The sequence below is a fragment of the Sciurus carolinensis genome, chromosome 10 (assembly GCF_902686445.1).
Source record: "Sciurus carolinensis chromosome 10, mSciCar1.2, whole genome shotgun sequence".
NCBI classification, from domain to species: domain Eukaryota; kingdom Metazoa; phylum Chordata; class Mammalia; order Rodentia; family Sciuridae; genus Sciurus; species Sciurus carolinensis.
The window spans coordinates 69,975,481-69,997,510 of NC_062222.1; the positions used below are offsets into that span (position 1 = coordinate 69,975,481).

Genomic DNA, 22,030 nt, shown 5'->3' on the forward strand with positions numbered 1-22,030 from the left:
GCAGAACATTTCTTCCCAGACTTAGGCATGCTGAAATCTTTATGTTTGAAGTGAAGGGTGACAAAAGGTGGGAGGGAAGATTATTATTGTGACCAGGGGTTTTTAGATCAATGCAGAGTCACAGAAGGAAAGAGAGAAACATACACATATGGGGGGGGGGCGGGCAGGGGGGACAGCTGTGCTTGACAGAAGTGCTGACCTCAGTTCTCTATCTGTGAAACACTATGGGTTCCACAAAACATTTAAAAATAGTGTCCTTTATTATGCATTTATGTTTACTTCTTGACAGGTATAACTTAAATATCTTGAGACATTTTTACAGTTTAGTAAGGAATGCTGTTTATATATATATATATATATATATATATATATATATATATATATATATTTAGTTGTAAAACTAATGACATTCCTCTTGCAGGGAGACCCTGGGCTAAATTTGAACTGGGGAAGGATGATAGGACAGGGATCAGGTTAGAAATAAGAAACATTGGCACTGCAGTCAAATAGGTAAGGGGTCCCTTTAAGAAAGTGATCTCCTAGTCACAGCAGGCAGCATTTTTTTTTTTTTTTTTTAAATGGCAAGGTTCCCAGTTATTCTATGCTGGGATACTGTGTCCCCTAGAAATGTCAGAGCTTTTACAGGAAAAAAAAAAAAAAAAGATATATCATTAGAAATGAGCATCGCACTATATTTATTAGAACTTATGTATCTGTACCTTCAACAAAATAAATGTGATTTAAATGAAAATCTTCAAGCAAATCAGGTTATAGATATTCTAAGAACATTGAATATGTGTGTGTATACACACACATATATATGTATATACATATATATACATATATATATATATATATTATCCTTCTATGTTTAAATCTAGAGATTGAGGCTCTGCTTTTACTCCCTTAAACAGGCAACTTCCAAGGATACTGCAATTTAGCTACAGAAAAAGCCTGTCTTATCCCATGGCAGCGGGCTTGGAAGCAATCACAAGGTTGTTTACATGGGCTGCCTTTGCTGCAGAGCCTGACAGGGTCGTGCAGCAGTGCTGCCTGTTTCTGGTGTGTTGATGATAACTTTCATGAAACTGGAAGGAAGCAGGCTAAGTCATATGGGACAGGCCACAGTTGAGACTGAAATAAAATGGGTGTAAGTGCACCAGGCACTGCCTGCCCAAGGTCCAATTTCTCCCCTTTCTCCCTAATCTGCTACTTGTCAGACCTTGGAAGATCTCCCAGAATGCTGATCAACATATTTAAAATGGTTGCAGTAAGGACCATCTCTCTCAGAGAGGCTTCTGCAAATATTCTAGATGAGCATATATGTATGTAAATAAAGATAGTGTGCTCATGAATGAGCTTACAAAGCTTCCAACTCCACTTTGCAACCATTGGATTTGGGGGGCTGGGCAATTTGGATGAAGCAGTTTTGCTGTCTCTGATATGTATTCCCTTATCTATCTTGACTTTACCCTTAAAATTGACTTCAAGTATTGGATTAGCTTATTTCACCACGTGGAGCAAACTCTGTTTTCTCTCCCCCAGAATGGGACTAGAAAATGAGATGACAAAGGTGGTATGACCTTAAATATTAAAGACTCTTCATGGTTCTTCATTTGCATATCATTCCTTCCTGCTGTTGCAAAGTATCTTTAATTTGCGAGGCTCCTGTTCTTACCAAATCTTGGCAGTTTTGTTAAAAAAGATTCTTGGTGATTAGGCAGTAAGAAATTATATGTAGAGTGGAAAAATCAGCTGCCTACAGCTTCCTGCTTGCTCGCCCCAGAACAGCATCTGCTGCCGGGAGGAGTGTGTTTGCCATGCTGGAAGGGGATGTTTATGAACAGATCCCAGAGGGACTGAGTGTGTTTTGCTGTCATTGTCTGGTATGTCTGCAGCTACTAGTATTTAATGGCTAAATATGTGGTCAATATTTTTGAAGGTTAAAATGAACTGATAGTTGATTGTGGATGTTATAAAATATAAATATTTTAAATTTACAGGAAAATTCATTTGTTATTAGTGTATCCTGTAGAAATAAAACAAGCAAAAGGTATTTGTCTGACCTAAGTAACCTGAAGAAGCCTCCCATATTTAAAGGCACATATTTATTTTTAAAGTTTTATTATGGCTTCATGTGAATGAATCTGTTTCTTTGGATGTAAGCTTAGCTACAAAGTATTTTTATACTGATGATAAAAGATAAAGAAAAATTGGGATTTTTTTTTTTTTTAAACATAGGGATAGGCGTTCTCCCTTGTTCTAGTTTTGATCTCAGGTCACATCAGTAGCTAAAGGACTTGGAGTGAAATTGGTATGTTCAAATAGAATGGTGGCTTGGTTATTTATCAGAAAAGGGAACTCAAAGCAAGAAAGACTTCCTTCAATTAGAATAAGTAAACAAATTGCTACTTTAATTTCCTCTTTTATCATCGCCCCTTCTATTTCATTTTGCAGTTTCTTTTAAGCTTTGTGTTGGCGTTGCAATGGTCATGCAAAAAGAAGCACAAAAGTGTTCAGTAATGACAAGAATGGAGTGCAACGCTCTATTTGCTGCAAGCTTTCTGAGAACCTTTTTCCTTCCCCCTCATGCATTGATTATTGCACCTTCTTCTGGACACCAAGGACTTGTGGAGAAAGTTGGGCCTATAGACTATTGGGAGACATAATTATTGGCAAAGAACAGAATCCATTTGTTTCTTTAGCACATTAAATATATTTATTGCATTACATAAGTCTGAGATGAGACACTGCTGCTGATTCAGATAAAAAAAATCATGTTGTATATCGATTGTTTGAAAGCAAATGTAATTTAGAATTGGAACTTGGGTTTTCAGAAATTCACCTATGTAATACATGTTTTCTTAGTGAAGTTGTAAGGTTTTGATGAGAGATTTTTCAGTTTAAGTACATTTTACTCTTATGAGCAAAGAAGGGGAAAATAGAAAGTATGTTTTGGGGACTAATTTTTCCTGCATTTATAGGAGAGAATCTTTATATCTTATTGTGAATCTTGATAAGCAGTAACATCAGGTAATACTGACAATCCCTAAATAGAAAGAAACAGGTTTGAAAGTAGTACTCAAACATACTTATTTTGGGTGAAGGATTTTCTAGCTTAACTGGCATTTTGAACACTTATGAAGTCACTATGGCCTTTTTCAGTGTTTCTTATCCCTAGTGACTAAAGGTGGAAAACCCATAGATTTATAGAAATAATACTTGTAGGAATGGAAATCTAAGTTTTGAGTGGAAAAAGAAATGACTGAAGGCTCCTTTGGAAGCATTCCTAACTATAGTTGCTTTAAAATTAAAGCCCTGTTCAGTGTGCAGGGTTAAGGCCAAGCTCCCCTATGGGGCCACCAGGCAGAGTAGCCCGCACAGTAATACATGGAATTTCTTTTTTTTTTTTTTCTTCTCCCTCTCCTCTTTCTCCTCTCTCCTCCTCCTCTGCCTTCTCCTTCTTGTTTTCTTCTTCTTCTTCTTCTTCTTCTTTTGGACTATAGGAGAAAAATGAAAACAAAGCCCAAAACAGCAGTGACTGAAAGTACTAGAAATTCATCTTAGTGGCTTATCCTCATAGACATAAAACTAACTCTGGGTTTGTGAATGTTAACCCGATGTGTTTCCCAACAGTGAGTTTCTTATAGTAAATGTCTTCATCTTGTACGTTGGAAATAAGATTTTAAACCACTTTAAACTAGGTCTGCTTATTTGGCGATGTTCATTGAGTGTCTGTAGGAGGGACTTTTCTCATAGCACTTATTGCACAATACAGCAATGGCCTCTTCCTGTATTATCTGTATTTTCTACTAATGTATAATCTCTGTCAGGGACTGACTTTGGCACCTAGTAGGGACATAATAAATATTTATTACATGAATATCTTCCATGTACAGCATTTCTACTAAGTGCTATGAGTGGAAGGAATTGGGAAACTATGACAGAAAGTTTCCATCATCTGGAGCTTATGGACGTTTGGGAAGATGAGGATTATGACTAAGGGACTCTGTAAGTGGGTTAACAATAAGTGCAATAAGAATTTAGATGAAAAAGAAATTCACCTCCTCTGAATGGTGGTAGGTGACAGTGGGGGCCACATTAGAACACTGGGGATGGTTGAGAGGGTGGTTATGTGGGAAGTATTCCTAGGAGTACTTACAAGTACCTGGCAAGGAAAGAGACTCTTATTCGGGGCAGAGTTTATGTTGGGTATGGCGACCATACTTTCCAAACCAGAAATCAAAACTTATGGCTTGACAGTGGGGAGAACATTGGAAACTGGCACAGATCTGGGGCATCTGGTCCAGTACAGTGTTGGGAGTAACAGGCAATAAGGTCGAAATAGCTGTTTTTTTGCTATATCAGATAATGAAAGAACATAAATGCAGGTGTCTTTTCAGCTTCTGATAAGTTTCAGTCTAGTCTTTCTTTGTTTCACATACTTCAGAGGTTTTCAACACTTTCCTCCTCTTCTTGGTAACTGTGTAATCCGTTGTTCCAAGGAAATCTTATCTGAAAAGCAAAATATGTAAATATGTGTAACCTGGGAGCTATCTCAGGCAAGGTTCAATTGATGCTTTTTGTTATAAAACTAAGTTCATAATCATAAAACCAAATATCACATCAACCCACATAATAATTACTAATTAGATTTTTGTTAAGGTATTAAAATATCTAACTGATCTGATGTTTATAATGTCAGTGTTTTGGACTTGCAAGAAATTCTGAACAGTTAACTACCTTGAAATGTTTTATTTCCTCCCCTTGCACCTTGCCACCTGGAAATGACTCATTGTCTTTGATGTTATTCTTTTGGTTTTCAGGTGCAGATAAAATTTCCTTTTAAATTCTAAAATCAAACTCACCTGTCTTTTGGCTTCAATTTTAGGCTAGTGTGAGAAACACCAACAGCAGGACCATCTTAGATCTTGGTTATGGCAACTCATGCAAGAAGCTGTTGAATTAGACCCATTTCCTATAGATGATAAACCATACAAGCAGTGGTAAGTTGAAAATTTAAAAATGTTTTTTAGCAGGACATCTATGATCTATATAACCAATTTACATATAAAATGTGGTTTAGGGTATGGATTCAGGGAAATACTACTCCAAATAATGCTATCTAAAGTGGAAATCAATAGTTTTTAAAAGTTAATTTTCTGTGCATAATTAGTTTATATACTTGAACTCCTCAATCTATTCATAATTGAATATGTTTGCACTTCCAGTTTTGGTCAATTTTTTATATTTAAAAAAATTACCTTCTTATCTCATCTGAAATGTGTAGAATCTATTTTCTATAGAATGATTGCCTACTTTCCCAGTAGAATTTACTAAATTATGGCTATTCTTCAATTTTTTCTTATCAGGTTCATCATTAAATTTTCTATGTTGAACTATGTGATTAAAAAATAAAATTTCTGTCCTCCCCAAACTAACTTTTAAAGACTTTTCAGTCCAGCCTATTTCTTTGTTCTTTTTGAAACTCTGGTGACATAAAATGTGTGTTCTTTTTATTTTGTCAGAATGTCCCTGAGACTGTGTTTATTTCTTTAAAAATAGGTTTCTTTCTAGTTTTCATATTGGGCAGATTCTATTGTTCTTCTGTTTTGCTATATTTTTATGTCATTGCCATTCTGCTGTTGAATTCACTGAGTTTTAAAAATTTTAGTTACTATATTTTTCAGTTCTAAAATCCCCACATTATTTCTCTTTTATATTATTTTGCTAAAAGTTTTATTTGTTTCAAGTGTATTTGTTATTGCTCACTGAAACAGTTTTGTGAGAGATGCTTTCAAGCATTTGTTAAATCTGTCATTTCAGTGTCAGCATCTGTTGGTCATCTTTTTTCATCCAGTTTGAGATCTTTCTGTTTCTTCGAGTAACAGATGATTTTTGGATCAAAATATGGGCATGTAGGGTTAAATGCTATGAGACTGTGGATCTTATGTAAACCTTCTGCATTAGTTGACTTCCTGAAACAGTGGTTTTGTGGAGAAAGGAAGGCAGAATCCTTTTCCTGCTGGGTGGGGGTAGAGTCCAGGTTTTTCCACTTGGCAGTTATTGTCATTTAAAGAGGGGGCTCCTTATTATGACTGTTCAGAAGTGTGAATTATGGCTCCCCATTAGGCCTATACTGCTAGTTCAGCCTGTCTGGGAGGGTAGCAATCTCTTACTACTACCTAGGTAGTCCCCACTGATACTACAGGGAGACCATGGCTTCACCTACGCTGCTGGGCAGTGGTGAAAATCCTGAGTCATCAGTTGACAGCCTGTGACTCCACACCAGGGGCAGTGTAGGGGCTCATTCCTGGTCAGTGGGGTGAAAGTGCAGGGTCTTGGTTTTCTCTTTCACAATCCTGGCATTGGGGCTAGGGTCCCCCAGAGCCTCATGGATGTGGAAGTCTAAGCTTCTCATTTAGCCTTTGTTGGCACGGGTGGGATTAGAGCACAGATTTTTTGATGGTATTTGACTAGAGTAGAACGGTTATTATCTTAAAGTTTTCTATGTTTCTTGGCTGCTTTTCTCAGCCCTTAGAATGCGTTTTTGTTGGAGTTATTGTTTAATCTGTACTTGATGCTTACTGGGTGGTTATTTTCTTTAATTTCTAGTCTGGTATATATGAAAAAATAGAAAGTTCATGTCATTCCTTGAGTCCTGAGATCACTAACCAAAGTACATCTCTCTATGTATATGTATATACATATACACATACATGTCAAAGTTATAGCTACTATTTTACTTCTTATTTATTATGGGAATTCTTTTTGAGGTTACAAGTTTTCCCTAAATGCCACTTGTAATTGTTGTATAATTGTTCAATTGGTCTTATTCAACTAATCCTGTATTTTTTTTTAAACATTGGGGCTACTTAAAAATTTTTAATAGTGTACATAACACTAAGGAATTATATTTATTCATAATTTTTGTCTAATTATATGATTATGTTCATAGACTGTATTTCTAGAAGGAGAGTTACTAGATGAGCTATTATGAAAGCATTGAAAGATCCATGATAAATATTTGTGTTTCCAGAAAAGTGGTATTGATTTTGACTCTTAAAGGCAGTGCGTGACTTGGGTGTTGTGGTGCAAGCTTGTAATTCCAGTGATGTCATATTTGACAAATTCTTGAAAGCATCCATCATAAGCTGAGGCAGGAGTATTGCAAGTTTGGGGCTAGCCTGGGAAACAGAAAAATTGTCTCAAAAAATAATAATTAAAAAAAAAGGAATGAAGCAGTGTATGAAGGAAAGACTTAGCATACACTAAAGTTGGGTGTTATCATTTGGAAATCTTTGCTGATTTAAAGGGCAAAAAGAATATTTTTAAATTTTAAATAGAATTTCTTTGATAGTGAAGTTGAACTTCAATTCTAATTCAATGTATTACCAACAACATGGAGTCTTAAAGAAATAAATTGTAATATTCATGAAATATAAAGTTTGATGATATATATAAATTTACATGTGATAAAATTGCATAGAACTATATATACAAAAACACAGAAACATACAAATGAGTATGTAGAAACAGGTGAAATTTGAATCAAGATTGTGCACCATAAAAAAATAATGGTGGAAATCAACAGGACAGAATGTTGATTTGATGTTGTAGTACTACTAATACCACATACAGTAGTACAAAATCTTGACCCCATGACACTACCACCATGGACCATACCAGCTTATGTAAGAGGTCCACAATTTACAATTTCATATGACAGGGTAACAGTTGAAGAACATTATTTTAAACTGGCTTATCTTATTTGCAGCATAGTAGTATTTTTTAATGATTAAACAAACCCCTTTTATAGAAAGTTGGTTCTGAGATAAATTGTAATGCTCAATTCCTTTCAGAAACATCCCTCACCATTTAAATCTTCAGAAAAAAAGGAAAATAAATCACATCACAGTTTTATAAGGTACAATTTATGAACATTTTAGGTTACAAATCCTCTTGCCTAAGAAAAAGAATATAAAAAATAGATTTGGTTGCTCTGCCTACTTGGAATAATTTTTAAAAAGCTTATTATTTTATAAAAAATATTAGCACACACAGGCAGGATACCTTTTTAAATCAAATTCTTGATGCTTCCTAGTCACCAAAGTCAATAATCAATACACTCAAGCAGAGATGAATGAGTTATAATCTGTCAAATAATGTCTTTGAGAAATAGACTATGACAGTGGTGCTTGTAAGACTCCAATAGAAGCTGTTTTGAACTAGTGGGTCAATATCTCTCTCTTTCATTTGCCTAGTGGCTTATATAACTTTACATAGGCAGACCATTCTATGAATTAATACATAATATTTAACTTCAGAAATCTGATGAAATCAATCGTATTGTTGTTTCACATTATCTCACATAATTTTTTATAGTACACCTACATATTTTGTGAGAAAGTTTAATAGTCATCATATTGTTTTGCTTAATCAAAATATATTCAATGAGTACTTGTTGGAAGAAGAAATCATACAATAATCAACATTTTTTTGACCCAAAGTAAGGGCAGTATTGTATGATTAAACTTAAAATGTTGAGTTATATGTAATTCCCAGTGATGCAGAAAACATATGTTGCCTCCATGCTAAACTTTTATTCATTAAACAAATATTTATTTAATTTGTGATTTATTTGTCATGCTTAGCTTTGGGAATAGATGAAAGTCTCTTCTTTAATAGAGTTTTCAGTCTAAAGAATGTCATGCATATAATAAAATGTGCTATTAGTGAGGTAGATATAAAGTCTACAGTACTTACTCAGGATTGTTACATAGGTAAACATAGGAAGTACAGTAGAGGAAAATCTAGCATGGGTGTGGTGGGAATTAGTCAAAGAAGGCTTCCGAGAGGAAGTGATATTTTAGTTGAATGTTAAGTGCAGTAAGAGGTTAGCTAGCTGAAGGAAAAAAGGGATCATTGCATGGTGGGAACATTTTTCAACAGACTAGGAACTTGAGTGAGCATAATTGTTCGGAGGCACTAGATACCACTTACCATGCCAGTGGTAAATGGTAGTGGCAGAGAAGTAAATGAAGAGGGATATAGGAGACATCATGAAAGATTTTTTAGACAAAGCTAAGGAGTTTGGATTTTATTGCTAATGAAGATCTTTTCAAAAATTTTAAGTAGAAGAGTGATATGATCAGTTTATTTTTTAATTGTGAAATATACACACAGAAGAGTACATTAAACAAATATGGGTTAAAGAATAATTATAACCTACACTTTATGTACTACTCATACTATGAGATAAATTCCCAGTAAGCCCCTGGGTGTCCCTTTCAGATCACATACTTCTCCCCATCAAAGAAAACTACCCATGCCTATACTACCTTTTGTTATGTTCATTTCCTGTTTGTCTTTGTAGGCTTCCTATCTACAATGTGTGTATGTGTGCACTATTCATCATAGTTTCCTTATACTTCAACTCCGTGTTATTTATAATCAGTGTGTGTGTGTATGTGTGTATAATATTATTAATGCAGTGTATTGAAATATATTAATACATTAATATATGCAGTGTATATATAAATACATTAATATGTATTATCAATCTCTTGATAATTGTGCTAAACATTATGAAATTCTTCCATGTTCATTCATGAAGCTTATTCATCCAAACTGTTGCTTAGTAGTCTACTTTAAGAATATGCCAAGAGTTTACTTATCTGTTCTACTGTCATGGACATTGACTGTTTCTGTATTATTCATGTTAGTATAAAATATATAATATCTTTGCAGCTATTGTGAATAGAGTAGTTTTCCTAATTTCTCTTTTAGAGGATTCATCCCTTATGAAAAGAAATGCATTAGACTTATGTGTGTTGATTTTACTTCTTGTTACTTTGCTGAATTCATTTATGAGTTCTAGAAGTTTTCTGGTGGAGTTTTTTAGATCCTCTAAATGTAGAATCATGTTGTTGGCCAATAGTGACAGCTTGAGTTCTTCTTTTCCTATTTGTATCCATTTAATTTCTTTGGTCTGTCTAATTGGTCTGGCTAGTGTTTCAAGGACGATGTTGAATAGAAGTGGTGAAAGAGGGCATCCCTGTCTTGTTCCAGTTTTCAGAGGAATGCTTTCAGTTTTTCTCCATTTAGAGCAATGTTGGCCATGTGTTTAGCATAGATAGCCTTTACAATGTTGAGGTATGTTCCTACTATTCCTATTTTTCCTAGGTTTTAAGCATGAAGGGGTGCCGTATTTTATCAAATGCTTTCTCAGCATATATTGAAATAATCATATGATTCTTAAGTTTAAGTCTATTGATGTGATGAATTACATTTATTGATTTCCAGATGTTGAACCAACCTTGCATCCCTGGAATAAACCCCACTTGATCATAGTGCACTATCTTTTAAATATATTTTTGTATGCAATTTGCCAGTGTTTTGTTAAGGATTTTTGTGCATCTATGTTCATCAGGGATATTGGTCTAAAGTTTTCTTTCCTTGATGTGTCTTTGTCTGGTTTTGGTATCAGGGTGATGCTAGTTCATAGAATGAGTTTGGAAGTTAGTAATTCCTTCTTTTGGTATTTAGCCTAGAGAAGCTCTTACCTCCTTCACTATTTCATGGAGTACTTTGAGGAGTATTGGTATTCTTCTTTGAGGGTCTTGTAGAATTAGGCTGAGAATTCATCTGGTCCTGGGCTTTTCCTTGGTTGGTAGACTTTTGATGGTTTCTTCTATTTCATTGCTTGAAATTGATCTGCTTAAATTGTGTATATCCTCCTGATTCATCATGTACAACCATAAAAATGAAAAGTTGTACTGCATTTATGTACAATGAATCAAAATGTGGTCTGTAAAAATAAGAAAAGATTAGTAAATGTAAAAGACGGCATACACTAACTTTGTAACCCTTTTCTTCTCCAGAACGATTTGAAAAATAAGTTCACAAAGCAGTAATTATAAAATGTGTTCAAATTTTGTTCATTATCTCAGATGTTTGGAGTCCCTGGCATTTATATGAATATTAGGGTTACTTTGTCAATTTCTGCAGAGAGGCTGATGAGGGTTTTGCTGGAAACTGCTTTGAATATGTAGATTATTTGAAAGTAGTCCTGCCTTAACAACATTAAGTCTTTTGTTTCAAGGGAAAAAATAAAATATATAATGTCACTTTTTATGTTTACATACATATTGTTGCTCATAGAATCTCTCACACACAGGTAAGAGCTTCTCTAGGCTAAATACCAAAAGAAGGAATTACTAAGTTTTAGGGTATGTACACCATTAATTTTACTAAATAATTCCAAAATATTTTTTCCAGTTGGTTACATCCATTTTTCACTCCCAGAAGTGGTATAGGAGAAACTCTACATCCCTGCCAACACTTGATTTACAAGTTTTAAGCTTTTCTAATCAGGTGGATACATAATTACACTCATTGAAGTATTCATTTGCATTTTTCTGATTGCTAATGAAGAGCATCTTTTCATTTTTTATTGGCCATTTGATCTTCTTCTTTTGTGAAGTGCCTGCTGAAATCTTTTCTGAGATTTGTTTTTCAAAATAATAAGTAACATTTTTGGTGTTTTTACTGTGTAATAGGCACTCTGCTAAGCACTTTATAAACATTTAATCTTCCATCATCTCTTGCTTTACAGATGAAGGAATTCAGGTTTTGAGAGGCTAAATAACTTGCTACACAGTTAAGAAACAGTGGACTTAGCATCCAGCGCTAGTTTTTTCTGATGCCAGGGTTCTTTAGTTTTGTGGAGTGCTTGGAAAGAGATTAGATTGGAGCCAGAGAGACACTATAGTTGCTATTGCAAGAATTGTTAGAAAAATAATAAGGGTCTGAACCAAAGAATTGTCAGTAGGGCATATGTACCACACAGCCAGATTTGGTAATGAATGTGGTGGGTGAATAAGAGGGAGGATTTTAAAAGTCTCAAGTTTTGATACCCTTCAGTGTGGTAGATTCAATATTAGTCGTATACTATATACTTATAGTCTTGGCATTATGGTAGATTTTAAGAATTATGATTAAATGAGAGATGAGTTTAGTTTACAGGTTCATCAATTTTAGGGTTTAAAGAGACCACAGTATTTATTTGGGTCGACTCTGCTTTTTAAAGATGTGGTATGAATTGCTAAACAAGGGTAAGTGACTTGTTCAGGATCACATGTTAATAAGTGTCAGGCTAAGAATAGACACCAGGACTAAAAAAAAAAAAAAAAAAAGTGAAGAAAATGTGAAGAAGTAACACCACCTGACTTTTAAATTAATGAGTGAAAATATAGTCAGCCCTATTTTATTTCCAAAATGTTTCTCAGGTCAGTCCCCTTTGATCCTAGTGTATCATCACTGCCATGATTTAGGCCCTGATCATCATCTTCAGCAGGTTTATGTCAGTGACCTGACATGATTTCTTCTTCTCTGGTTCTACCAATGAAATCACAGATTTTTAAAATTTGATTTGCAGTTACCATACAATTGCCCAGCTTCAAGTTTCTTTGATATGCTTCATCCCTCTAAGTAATAATTTCCCTTCTCTCTAAAATACAGCATACTCCTGTCCACCCCCATTTTAGAGACAAATGCCCTCTTAAATTGCCTGGGGACATCAACATGCTTTAGATTCATCATGTGCACACTCAGGTATTTCTGAGCTCTGTTATTTGCTTCATAGTGTCTATTCTGACTGTCTTTACTGCATCCATCCCTTACAGATACTCCCAACTTATCATGCTTTGAATAATGACTTTTGATTGCACAATGGTTCAAAAGTGATATGCATTCAGTTGGAACTATATTTCAAATTTTGAATTTTGATTTTTTTTTTCCCTAGTGAGATATACTGTATGGATGCTCTTTTGTGATGTTAGGTAGCAGCAGCAAGTTGTCAGTCAAATGAGACATGCAACACTTCATTGTAAAATAGGATTTGTGGTGGATGATTTTTCCTCACTGTAAGCTAGTATAAGTGTTCTGAGCATATTTAAGGTAGGCTAGCTAGTAAGCTACGATGCTTGGTAGTTTAGGTATATTAAGTGCATTATCTGTTTAGGATATTTTCAATTTCTGATAGCTTCATTGAGGACATAACTCCATAGTAAAATGAGAAGCATCTGTACTTAAACCTTTTTATCCTTTGAGACATTTGCTACTCTAAGATGATCTAAGGCCCAGCAGCAGGGGCCTCTTCTGAACTTGATAGAAATGCAGCATCTCAGGTTCTTAGGAGACTCACTGATTCAGAATATGCATTTTAACAGGACCCTTAGGTTTTTGTGCACATTAAGGTTTGAGAGGTACTGTGTAAACTTTCTTTAGATTGTATCAGATGGCTTCCCTTTAAAATCTTTCCTGATCCCTTCCATTTAGCATCTCTTCTCAGGGCTCTCAGTAACCTGTGCATATCTACTCACTGAGTTACCACAATGGCCTATTATCTATCTGCTTATGCATCTGCGTTGCCACTCCGCCTTAGCCAGGGAGTAATTTGAGCCAGATTGATTTATCTTTTGATTTTCTCCCCACATAGCACAATGCCTCATACTCTGTACTTAGTAGACACTGCATAAATATTTGCTGAATGACAGCTTGGTGAAAGAAGGGAGAATGAGAAAGAGATAGATATGCAGAATGACAGAAGCAGAGGCAGGACAAAGGTAAACACAGGAGAAAAAAAAGCACAGGAGGCTTCCATAGAGAAATAACTAGATTATACAAGGGCACCAAAATTGTACCTCTGGATGTAGTCTGGAAACCTTTTAAACATGTTAGGTTAAAACTATATTGTATGACAAATTTTTCAAAAGAAAACATTGCCTTAATTTCTAACTTAAAAGCTTTGTGCCGTGGTTGTCATTGTTAAGTAGTTTTGCTGACATTCATTTTACTTTCTTAAACAAAGTATCCTACTACTCTTTTTACTATTTGGAGACTATTTGGTATATCGTGTGTAGCTTTAAGTGCCTTCAATTAGAAGGGACATTTGCAAAATGAAGTGGGTTCTAATGATGGTGGCAAGGGCGGCGAGGGCACAGGAGACATCTTGTGATGGATAGTCAAGAGAAATTAGAGTGTATTGCCTAGAGCATAGAAATGGGGAATAGGGAGGGAGAATGAGCAAGGAGCTGCCTTAAAATATGTACGTTAAGGACTTTCATGTGAACGAGGTTAGAGGATGAGTGACAGAATTGAGTACAGTGAGAAGATAGTATCATACATTGGACAACTTCTGGATTATTAAAACTGTTAAGCCTGAAAGTATTTAATCATCTTCATGGTTAACCAAATTTGAAGTTTGTTAGAGATGATAGTGCTTTGTGTGGGAGATTGAACTAAATGACCTTTAGGGTTCAGGGATTTTACGGCTTATGAATCCATAGTTACTCAAAGAAACACAGGAAGGATGAGAGCTATAATAGAGAAGAAAGTTAGCAGCTAACCTTTATTGAGGGACTACCTCATGCCAGGCACTATCCAAAATGCTTTGCATGTGCTAATTCATTTAATCCTCCCACCTATCCTACTGAACATTCGTTCTTTATAAATGGTGAAAATAAGGCACAGAAGATTTAGTACCTTGCTTCAGGTCATGTAGCAGTGGTAGTAGAGCCCAGGGAGTCTACTTTGGAGCTTTTTAATTTTTTATTTGTCTTTATTTATTTATTTATTTTTTATTCCTATGCTCTATCATTCTCAGCATTAAAGGTGAAAGTTGGACCAGAATCAAACCTTGAAACATTGGTATGTTTTGAAATCCAGGTAAATATGAGGACAAGAATTCAAAGGATCAGTAACAACATAAAGTAATATGAGCTAGAAATTAGGATAACAAGTTTATGCAACTAAATACTGTAAAAATGAGATAAACAAGAATATTCTGAAATTTGTCATTCTAGGATGCTGTTCAGTCTTGCTGTTCAAAGGCTGTAACAGTTGCCAAGATGGGAAATTAAATTCTTTGGACTACTTAACCCTAAGAAAACTGACACAAGTAGCCTTAAACTATTTAAATATTTCTGAATATTTGTATTTCTTCCAAATTCATATGTTGAATCCTAGCCTGAAAGTGATGGTATTAGGAGTCCAGGACTTTGGGAAGTGATTAGGTCATAATGGTGGAGCCATTGTAATTGGAATATATGTCCTTATAAAAGAGACCCCAAAGAGATGACTAACTTGTCTCTTCCATCTCGTGAAAACAGTGAGAGGTGCCATGGAGGAGGCAGAGAGTGCATTTTCACTAAACATCAGATCTGCTTTAATCTTGGACCACTCGGGCTTCCAGAACTGTGAGAGATAGTTTTTGTTGTTTTTAAACTGCTTAGCTTACACTATTTTTTTTTTTTAATGGAAGCCCAACTAGCCTTAATAGTATTAGTAAAATCTTTTAAGATTTTTTTTTCTTCACTTATTGGTAGAACTGCAGGCTATATCTCTTAGGATGATCAATTCAGAGCTGTTGCTATTGGAGAGTTCCTAAGAAATTTGATGCTAGATCAGTAAAATACATTGAGTGCTTTCTTGTAGAACTTTGAGGTTTCCTGGAGCTTATTCCAAGAGTTATTCAGCATCTGCAAAACTTTTAGTATCTATCAGGTTCTTCATGAAGAATTATTTGTATTTTGGAAAGCAGTATAAGAGGAACTGCTATTAAAATCAAACTATGAGATTTAAAATAAAATTTGGTTACCATAAGACAACTTTTCAGGTTAGGACTTGTTGGAGAATTTAATCTATAGTGTAACAGCATTTATTCCATATAATTTTTTTATTTATAATGTTTCTACTAGAAGTTACATATGCCAGATGTTTTTAAAGTTTTCTATTTTAACTTTTGGGGGACGTAGGAGGTTTGTCAGCGCTTTGCTTTCTAAGACCTACATTTAAGCTCTCCTTCTTATCTGAATGTGGAATGTGGACAACTTTGACAATATTGCTTTTAGAAAATCACTTTTAAATCTTAAAAATCAACATAATTCTGCTTTAGAGTTATATATATTTATAATGTTAATCACTAAATTACCCTCTGCACACACTAGTATGCACAAATGTTTACTCACTGGTTTACTTCTGTGAGGGGGTTTTTAAACATTTCCCTTTAGAAAATGTGATTCCTAAGCTATACCAGGGTTTGTCAACATGCCAGGTGAAACTATTGACATCTCAATCACTTTAGGTATGATATTGATACAACACATTTGCATGAAGATTAGCAGACATTTTCAGTAAACAGATTACTTTAGTAAAATCTCTGAAGAATGAATCAGACACACTGAGAATCTTAACAATAGAGCATTCTAATAAGACAGTTGTACTTTGATAAGTCACTCTAGTCCTGGTTAGAGTGTGGGGAGTGCTATGAATAAAGATTTGGAGGGTGGAACAGAGGCTGGGGAGCAGTTCTTTCTAGATGAGTTACCTGAAGGGATCTGGGAAGGAGACAGGATTATGGAACCATGAACATATTTTAGTGTTGCAGATGCAAAGGTAATTTCTGGAAGAGGGAACAGAATTACAATGAGCAGAGTGGGTTTGGAGCTCAGAGTTTAGGCTGTGTGACTGTGCATGGAGGAGAAGGCAGTCTCCATGTGGCTGGGAAAACTGAGCAGGGCCAGACTGAGGGAGTCTTTGAATGACCATGAAAGAACTGGATTCTGTCTGTATAGACAATGAAGAGCTTCAGTTGTTTTCTGATCAGGTTTAAGAAAATGATTCTGGTGGTAATGTTGAGGGTGGTTTGGAGAGGACTCAGAATACACACAGGGTGAGCAGTGAGAAAGAGGTGGGACTGAGAACCCAGCTTAAAGAAAAGTCATTAAAAATCTGTGCAGGGGGATCCACTAGGAAGGGAAGGCTTCCAGGTTTCAGATAATTTGGAGTAGAAATCTGTGACAGAGCCAGGGTTTCACTCAAGGGAAGGTAAACACTGGATTCTTTTTGATTTAATTCTAGTCCCAACCATAGTCTTGCTAAGAAATTATGAAAGGTCCTTGGGTTTGGTTTCTTCCTATGTAAAATGTAGACATGGATCACTTGCCTATGTGTGTCACAGGAGTCTGTGTAAGGATTAATAAGCTCTTTGACAGAAAGGCGTTTTATTAATCTAAACCATCAATAATAAACATGAGAATGTTTGCCAGGTGCTTTTGCTCCTCTGTCAAAGGCTGCTGTGTAAATATGAAATACTGCCTGGAACTATTGTCATTGTCAATGATAGTAAAGTCATTACCACAAAATGCCTACACAGCAAACTTGTTCTCCAAAGCGGGAAGATGAAGCCAGGCATGGAAGTCCATTCCATTTTGCTTATTATGAATCTGCTCTGTTGTAAATTTCCCTGGGTTAGTGGAGAAGTCATTTTAAGAGTGTTTGGATTTCATTATACCTCATTATTTCTTTCATTCTATTCTGGCAAGGTGTTCTTCACTATCAGGGGCGTCACCATTTTGACTTTCTCATGCAAATGGAGGTGGAAATGGAAGTGGGACAACATTTGCTGTGCCCGGTACTTACATTTCTATTCTTGTCAACTTCATCATTAATTTAACCCTTGGCCATATAGTATGGTGTGAAGTGTGTAACTGTGGGGGTTAGACTGCTTAGGTTGAAATCCAAGTTCTCTTACTTTACTGGTTAAGTCACACAACTTCTTAAACTTCAGTTTCCTCATCTGCAAATGGCATTGTGAGGATAATGAATATAAAGTACACAGCATTAGGTTTCAGTAACTTCCAGTCTTGTTTTTTGTTTTATTTTGTGCATTTTTGTTGTTCAGTTTTTGTTACCATTATCACCAATATGTTTCTCCTCTTTCTTAGAGTCTTTTGTTCTTCCTTGTTCATTCAATATCATTTATCAATGATTTGTGACCTCACAATTGATCATCAGTCTTTTGTTTAGCTAGAATAATATTCTAAAGAATCCACAAAAATATTAAATTTTATTCTTTTCCTCTTTATGTATTCTCATAGGACTTTCTTTTGCCTCAGTAAGTCAAGTACTTAATTCTGCTGTGAATGTAAGGGATCCAATAACATTGTCCTCCTAACCATTAGCAAACTTTACTTCCCTTGATACATTGCTGCCTTCCCCCACAATCATGCTACAAAGAAAATTTGCTTGCTTTCTTTTGATCCCTGTATTTAATATTTTCTCCAGGTCTGTAACAGTATGTTTCTTGCTATTGATCGAGTCTCTCTAGAATTCTAAAGATACATTCCCACATCATCTTAGATCCATCATCATCTGTTTGGAAAACTCCCAAGTCCTGGGTTTATAGCACTGAGGATCAGTGTGTGGTTGGGACTAAAATCAAGCATGTACTTGGTTCACCAAATCAAGACTCAATTTTCTAATTTGCACAATATCTTCAAGGGTTTGTTGGTTCCACCGAGCACCCTATCATTTGCTATTTATTAATATTGATAAACAATACTTGCAAATACCCATAGATTTTGGCTAAATATACCATTGATAGATTCTTCTCTTTATAATAGTTGTATAGAATGAGTATTCAGTCACCATCTTTCTCTCTATTGTCTCTAACTTCTTTGGGTCAGATGAAGGCAAATGAAGGTAATGAACTTGTTTCCTATGAAATATTGTTGCATATCTGTTAATATTGAATTATATTCAAATTGTATAGGAAAGATTGAAAATGACTTGAGAATAGCTGCTAGTAGAGGTGGGAAAATGATTGAGTAGTAAAGCAAATCAGCATACATTAGCATTTAATCAGTTCCTTCTTTTATGATTGCAATGTTGAGGATTCTCTTAATCATGCTGGCTTAGAAATTGTTTAGATGAGCGTACCAAGAGGGAGTTTCCTTTTTGAAAATTGTGATCTTTTATCTAATATTAGTTCACAGAGATAGAAATTTAGCACTTCTACCTCATTTACCTTTTAGTATGAAGTTCACGTAGTACATGCTAGATATATGATCTTGGCCAAGTTACTTAATGCCTGGTCCTTTTTTTTTTTTTTTTTTTTTCTTTTTCTTTTTCTTTCTTTCTTTTTTATTTCATTTGTGGAACAGGAACAATAGAGTATCAATTTTATAAGGTGGTTGTGAGAATGAATTGAAGAAAGAGATGTAAATTGATTAGGTCAATGCCTGGCACAGAAAAAAATTTTAATACCTGTTACTAAATACTATTATGCCCTTGAAATTAACATGGTAGTGCCTTTAGATTTTGGTTCTGGAGGCAAACTGCTGAGTTTGAGTCATTTATTGCTTGGGTAGTTTTGGATACTTGTGATCTCTCTGAGCCTTTGTTTCAGTAAAATTGGGATGGTAACAGTATCTACTTCACAGAGTTTATATAGGCAAGAAATGGAAAGCACTTAGCATGGAATTATCAATTACTATTTTTTGTAATCCTGACTGTGTGTCATATAATTGTTGTAATAGAAAATACTTATAGAGAAGTTAGGGTCAGGAAATATCTGAAGTATGTTACATAAGTTTTTTCATTCATTTCTCATAATAGTTCCTAATGAGGTCAGTGCCATCATTATCACTGTTTTAAAGATGAATAAATGGAGGCGCAGAGAGGCTAAGCAACATTTCTGAGGTCCTGCGCTCTGCTCTACTGCCTCTTACTTAGGGAAATAAAAAAAAAATTGCTGTACTATCTGGAGAATGAAATTTGACTGTCACGCTAATGACTGAGGCAGTCACTTGTGTCCTGCCCTCTTTCAGTCCCTGACTATTCACAAGTTCAGAGAAACCTGGACATATAAAGATTAGTGGGTAGCACTGAAGAAGAGACAGTAAGGCAATGTCTTAAAAGGCACACCAGGAGCCTCAAGCAGTGTGTGGAAATGAAGCCTCCAATTCTTTTTGTCCAAGACAAAATCTTATTGTCTTGGGGCTGAAGTGAGAACAGGGTTTACATGAATCTTGAACACTGCAGGATTCTACCTGAGGGCGTAGACGATTGTGCACTTTGCTGTATGCCCTTGGTGTCCCTGGTGTTATTTTAGATGATGTCAGCGTTGAGCTGCAGCCCTGCTGTCCCACCTGACTGCAGAGTGTGGTGCCCAAGGGCTTTGGTTTTCAAGTCCTACAGGTCAAATTCAAGTTCCCAGCCATAAATTAGTCAATACTTTTAAGACTTAGTTTCTTTATGTATAAAGTGGGCATGTAACACATATCTCATCATTTTTTTGATAATTGAATATACAACATTTTAACATAGTTCTTGCTAGAGCAGGGGATTAATTTTTTTGTTATTAGAACACTAAAAACTGAAAAAGATTGGTTTGCTTTGGATCATTACCAAGCAGTTTCATTATTGAAACAACAAAAGAAATTCAGCTGATATCATCGCAAATGCTCTGGGAGTATTTTTCAATATAATAAAATAAACTAATTTTATTTTCATCTTCACTAGCATGTATACTCCTGTATGACCCCTATTAGGATTGGAGAAAGCAAGCTATGAAAATAGCAGATACGGCTGGGAAGTTCAAGAAAGAAATGGGTCTATAAATTAGTTGTCTGTTGTTTCTTTATATAAGTAAGACCATGTATGTGAATGTACTTTGTAATTTGTGCTTCTCTACAAGTCTATTATTTTTAAAATTTTCATAGGAAATCTGAAAAAAAAAGAGCAATATAGTGTCAGTTTAGTCAGGAAAAACAGGGAGAAGAGGAGTTCTTGCATTATATCATAAGAAAAGTGTCTGGATTGGATTGGGAGAAAGTAGCATTTGAGCAAGTAGACAATTAGGAAAAGGGAAATAGGAAAAAAAATACACAGAAAAACATATACAATAAAGATAAAATGATCAGTCTGATAGTATTGGAATATGATATCTTTCTGGACAAATCAGTGGAGTCTTAAGTGCCAGGTAGAGGATTCTGAGTGATATTCAGTCAACTTCAACTCAGTGTTTCTGTTTCCCCAGGGAATCAGAAAGCAACATTTTCTTTCACTATTTGTGGAACGATAGTGGCAGACTAGTTAAATCTTCTCTGTCAGTCCTTTATTCGGGCACTGATACAGTGTTTACCATAGGTCCTCCTCCTAGATTTTAAGGGATTATCTGGTCATGTCAGGTGCAGATGTCTTCCATTGAGGGCCCAGAATTGTTACCACTTTCCATTTCCTGATTTTCTCTCTGATGTGTGACAGTTCCTTCTTTGTGACTCTCAAATATAAAAGAACTTAGAGTTATACACCTTCTTCCAAATATCCACTCATATAAATGTGGAGAGAGAACTTGGGCAATTTCTGAGTCCATCTGGAGTGACTCAGATGTGAGTAGCACTTCCTGAGTGATCGAGTTGATTATCATCCTCCTATCACTAGTGCAGAAGATCATTTCTAAATTTAATCTATGGCGACATTTCTACTCGTGTTAAAATGAACCAGTTGGGGATAAAGGTTTTATGGGTATATCATCAGTTACCATATTGATTCCAAGGACAGATTTGACTTCACTTTATTAGTTCAGTAAATATTTATTGAAGTTCTACTATGTGTCAGGTCATGTTCTAGATGTGGGGATTCAGTAATGAACATAACAGATTAAAAAAAGTACTCCTGACTTCATGGGGCTTACGTTTTGGTGGAAACAGATGGATAATAAGCTGGATGGCTAAATAAAATATGTTGTATAGAAGATGGTAGAAATGGTCAAGGAGAATATTAAAGCAGGAAAGTGGAGTAGGGAGTATGGCGGAGGGTTAAAGTTTTACATTGGGTGACCTGGGAAGATCTTCCTGTGGCATCACTGAGCAAAGGCCTTATTTGATATGACTTCATACTCTCATGTTCCCCCTTTCTGAATGATTCCATCTCTCCTAAAGATGTATACTTAATAAAAGTGGAAAGACTGGATAAGCTTGTACTCTCTTCAGGGGTTTGTTGGAACTGTGATTTCTTGATAGGATCCCCAAATAAATTCTCAAAACTTGCTTGCTGGAGAAAGTGAGATTGTCGAACTTAAGGTTAAAATGTTTAATTCTGCCAGAGACTAGGACTCAAACAACCAAGACCAACTTCTAGAGTTAGTCATAATGGTTTAACTTTCCCCAAATTCTCACCATTA

The 22,030-nt window shown here is 35.3% G+C and overlaps 1 protein-coding gene across 9 annotated transcripts in view; it reads left to right on the forward strand.

Annotated features, from left to right (window-relative positions):
* The window catches only part of Mapk10 (mitogen-activated protein kinase 10), a 607,392-nt gene that overhangs the window by 279,870 nt on the left and 305,492 nt on the right, over nucleotides 1-22,030 (forward strand). For all 9 annotated transcript variants that reach the window (XM_047565880.1, XM_047565878.1, XM_047565879.1 and 6 more), the window contains one exon: nucleotides 4,892-5,006. The gene's annotated coding sequence lies outside the window, so the exon portion shown is untranslated. The remainder of the gene's footprint in view (nucleotides 1-4,891; nucleotides 5,007-22,030) is intronic.